At 41.6% G+C, this 5175-nt stretch overlaps 1 pseudogene; it reads right to left on the reverse strand.

Moving 5' to 3' along the window:
* Window positions 1-1875: 1875 nt before the first annotated feature.
* LOC121040405 (uncharacterized) lies at window positions 1876-1976 on the reverse strand (annotated as a pseudogene).
* Window positions 1977-5175: the final 3199 nt, after the last annotated feature.

Consider the following 5175-nt stretch of genomic DNA (forward strand, 5'->3'; position numbering starts at 1 on the left):
GTTTGAAGGCCAGTAAATGCAAATGGCACTTTCCCTGTCCCAAGGAGCTCTTCCTCTAGCACGAGGGATAAGATGTCCCCAGTAGCTGGAAGACAGGGGAGGGAGCCCTTGCCATAGAAAGGCAGAGTCAGATAGATGGGGGTTCTGAGGAGAACTGCTTCCAAATGGGAGAAAGTGTTCATGGAAGGGGGGCGTTGGGCTCACTCCCCCTGGGGAGTCACTGGAGATGTGACCGTGACCTAGAGTAAGGGAAGGAGGAGCCCCCCCCCCATGAAGGAACAGAATAAAAGCCAGCTGTGAAAGGAGTGCACGAAGGCAACAGAGTGCTCATTTTCACTTAGAGAACACTCTGTGTGAAGGGCATTCGTGTGATAGAAAAACCCTCCTGAAGGCCCTGAAAAGCAACATGTAGGACAGTGTATTAGTCCTCGATGTTTGTTTGTTGCTACCGTAACACAATTCCATAGACTGGATGGCTTAAACAACAGAAATTTACTTTCTCACAGTTCTAGAGGCTGGAAGTCCAAGATCAAGGTGAGGGCAGGTTTGGTTTCTCCTGAGGCCTGTCTCTGGGTCTTACAGATGGCCCCATACTTGCTGTGTCCTCACATGGGCTTTGCTCTGTGTGCAGGCACCTCTGGGGTCTCTTCCTCTTCCTCTTTTTTTTTTTTTTTTAACTTTATTTATTTATTTTGAGAGAGAGAGAGAGAGAGAGAGAGAGAGAGAGAGAGAGAATCCCAAGCAGGCTCCACACTGTCAGTGCAGAGCCTAACATGGGGCTCAGACTCACAACCAGCGAGATCATGACCTGAGCCAAAATGAAGGGTCAGAAGCTTCTCTGACTGAACCACCCAGTCGTCCCTCTTCCTCTTCTTATAAGGACACCAATCATATTGGATTAGGGCCCCACCCTGATGACTTCAGTTAGCCTTAATCACCTCTCTAACAGCCCTATCTCCAAATACAGTCACATTCTGGGGTACCAGCAGTTAGGGCTTCAACATAGGAGTTCTGGAAGGACACAAATCAGCCCTAGAAACTCTGTATGATTATACTACTTCAAGATAGATTACACTCTTGTAAAAGCCACCAGGCATTGGGTGGCTCAGTTGGTTAAGCGTCTGAAGCTTGATCTCAGCACATTGGGCTCCACACTGGGCATGAAACCTGCTTAAAAAACAAAACAAAACAAAACAAACAAACAAACAAAGAGCTACCAGGCATTAATATAGCCTATTAAAACAGGCTACACATTTCCCTCCCACACATTTCCCATGAATCTTTTATTTAAGTATAAAGATTAAAGGCAGAGGTCCAAATACTGCATAAAAACTTAAGAAAACAAACCTGCGTTTCTACTTCTAGGAATTTACCCAAGAGAAATACAGAACATATGTCTGCACAGAGACTTGTCCACAAATGTCCATGATAGCATTACTCATAATAGTTAAAATGTGGAAACACCCCAAATATCCAACTGATAGCCTATAAACAAAATGTGGTATATCCATACCATGGAATATTATTCAGCCATAAAAAGGAATGAAATATGGATGTGTACTACCATGTAGATGAATCTTAAAAACATGCTGAGTTAAGCCAGGTGGAAACGGCTACACACTGCATGATTCTTTTTATGTGAAATGTCCAGAAAAGATACATTTGTAGATCCAGAAGGCATATCTGGGGTGGCCTGGGGCTGGAGAAGGGAGTGGGGACTGATGTAAGTGAGCCCAAAGGAATGTTTTAAGATAAAGGAGAAGTTCTAAGCCTGGATTGGGGTGACGGTTGCACAACTCCATAAACTTATTTTAACAACACATTGAATTATACACTTACAATGGATATATTTCATGGTATGCAAATTCTACTTCAATAAAGCTGGAAAATATTTGCACACCATCCTTGTGTGGGGGGCCATGTTGACCTTCTCTTTATTATTCCAATTTTAGTATACATGCTGCCGAAGCAAACACAATAAAGCTTCATTAATAAATATTAACAAACATTAATAAAAAACATTAATAAAAACTACATAGGAGGAATTGAAAAAGTCACACACACACAAAAATAAAATAAACTTCAAAAATTTCCTGTCATTGGGCAGGAGAGTGTATGCCTTCCATCCATAGTCTGCAGTAGGAAAAAGCTAACCCCCATCCCAAGTGAGTTCTTGGTTCTGTACGGTGTGGGGTAGAGGAAGGGGGAGAACTTTGCAGCTCCGGGGGGGGGGGGTGTATGCTGTTTCCCCTCCACTAACCAGTTCCTGGTGAAGTCTGGCAAGTGATAAAATCCTGTAACAGTAACCCTGGAAGGGGCCTCAAGGGCCACCTTGTGCAAACCTCTCATTTAATTGAAGGTGGAGTTGGGGCTTGGAAAACTTCATACAAACTCAGTTGCTCAGGAACCACAGGTCAATGGAGTCTATGTCAGGTGCCCCAGTTCTTACTCCAGTCATCCATTGGGCTGTCTCTTCATATCTCTTAGCCTTTCTCAGCCTCAGTTATCCCACCTGCAAAATGGAGACAGTAATATCTACCTGTTTCACAGAGTCATATGAAGATCCAATGAGATCAATAGTGTGGAAATGCTTTCAAAAATAGAAAGCCTCTACTAATGTAAAGTGCTGTTGTAGTCATATTAGCAGGTAAGTCACGGGTCAGTCTAGCTCAGAATCCAGACCAAAGATCTACAAGACTATACACATCCAGGAAATGCATTCGTCTGACCTGATGTGAGCATGAATCTCTGGTTAAAGCTGCTCCCCAGCATCATGAGGGGGTGGGGGTGGGGCAGTTTGGGCACCATTCCTTTAATTTTCCAGAACATTCTCATTCCAGAACACCATTATCTTCCTGCTGTCTATCCATGACACTTTAATTATTTCAATGACAATGAAATTTAGTCTGTGTGCATTCAACTATGATTACTCAAGTAACAACAATGGAAATGAAGATTTGATTTAGGTATCTATAACCTAAAACTTATTTATTTTATTCCCCTCCTTTGAAAACTTACCCATTTCTGTTGGGACCCAAGAAAGGGCCCTCTGTGTCTAATAACACCCGGGAATCCCCAAGACTGTAAGCTAAGTGTATTTTTGAGTGTATTAATCTCTGCTAAAGGACTCTCTCAATCCAACACCCTTCCCTGAGCCTCCTACCACCCACACAGGGGCGGATCTCACTAGGAACCCACAGCAAAATGAGAGCCCAGCAAACCAGTCATCATTACTGGCCCAGGAAAAACACCAGGTGCAGAGCCCAGCACAGAATGTGATCTGAGAAAACACTTATAAATCAAGCAGGTCCCAGGGAGTGAAAGTACAAGTTAGTAAAAAATAACAACAAAGTGACCATGAAATGTTAAATCAGATCAACCCAACAGCAAGCTAATTATTGGGGCCTCTGTAGAAAAGCCAGGGTGAAGACTGACATTAAGTCAGGAAAAAGCTGGAGAAGCATTCTCACCTCCCACATCCGGTTAACTTTTCATACATTAGGAGGATTGGTCCTTTAATTGTGATATTTGTTTCAAATGTTTTCTCCCAGTTATCTTATGACTTTGTCATGATTTTTTTTTTATTTTACCATGCAAGTATATTTTATTTCTAGGTAGCTTGAATTATCAGTCTTGTTGCATCTGAATTTTGAGTTGCATTTAGAAAGGATGTCCTCATACCTATAAGAGAAAGCCAGATTTTCTAACACTGAGGGGTTTCATTCTTGATCCAGCTGGAGTTTATTCTTACATACAGCTATCCTGTGGTCCTCACAATGTTTATGAAAAATCTATTTTTGCCTGGGGTGCCTGGGTGCCTCAGTCAGTTAAGTGTCTGACTTCGGCTCAGGTCACGATATCGCGGTTCATGAGTTCAAGCCCCACGTTGGACTCTTTGCTGACAGCGCAGAGCCTGGAGCCTACTTCAGATTCTGTGTCTCCCTCTCTCTGCTCCTCCTCTGCTCACATGCAGTCTGTCTCTCTCCTTCTTTCTCACTCTCTCTCAAAATAAATAAACATTAAAAAAAATCTATTTTTGCCTTAGTCAATGGAGATGCTACCTTTATTGTGTATTATGTTTCCACATATATTTGGGTCTATTCTTTAACTTTCTATTCTATTCTATTCCAATGGTCTATCTACTCATGCGTCAGTATCACGTTGTTTTAATTTCAGAGGCTTTATAATAAAGTACATTGTAATATCTGGTAAGTAGCTCTTTTCCCCCAGTGTTTTTCCAACTATTCTTGCAAGTTTTGTTTTGTTTTTCTGTATGAACTTTACTATCAACTTGCATAGTTCCAGAAAAGGGTTTTAATGGTATTTTTGTGGGGATCACATTAACTTAGAAAGACCTGGTGTCTGTATGACATTTATGATACTGAATCATCCTATCTAAGAACAAGGATTTCCTTCCATTTAAGTTTACTTTTATATCTTTTAAGAGTGTTTTTAATTTTTTTAATGTTTATTTATTTTGAGAGAGAGGGAGATAGAAGGAAAGAGATAGAGAGAGAAAGAGAGAGAGAACGTGAGTGGGGGAGGGACAGAGAGAGAGGGAGACACAGAATCCAAAGCAGGCTCCAGGCTCTGAGCTGTCAGCACAGAGCTCAACGTGGGGCTCAGACCCATGAATCTCAATATCATGACCTGAGCCAAAGTCAGACACTTAACTGGCTGAGCCACCCAGGTGCCCCTTAAAAGTGTTTTAAAGTGTTTTTTTTTCCCTTATAAAATCTGCACATTTATGTCTAAGTGTTATATCTTTTTTGGTGTTGTTACAACCCATTACTTTCTGAAGCCAAGCTGATCCAGGCACTTGATTTTGAGTTCTAAATAATTCCCAATTTTCTTTTCATTTCCCTTTGCCTTGCCCAGTCCGCAAGTCTCACTGGCATGACTTGAGTGTATGTCCATTGACCACGCTGGGAGAACAAGAAACAATAGTAGGTCTAGAGTTTAAGACAAGATGACATAAGACAGTGGTGAATAAGGTCTTTGGGTCTTAGCAAGAAAGAATTCACATCTGTCTGGGGGCAAAGATAAGAGTCACGGGTCTCTCACATATTTAAAAATCTAAAACTGGATTTAACTCGTCTGCTTTTCTCAGTCAAGTAAACTCTATCAATCTTCATGACGTCTTAGACAATCTTCTAAATCCTCTTTCCTCTTCTG

This window comes from Herpailurus yagouaroundi, unplaced genomic scaffold, assembly GCF_014898765.1.
Source record: "Herpailurus yagouaroundi ecotype Mexico unplaced genomic scaffold, PumYag 28, whole genome shotgun sequence".
Classification (NCBI taxonomy): Eukaryota; Metazoa; Chordata; class Mammalia; order Carnivora; family Felidae; genus Herpailurus; species Herpailurus yagouaroundi.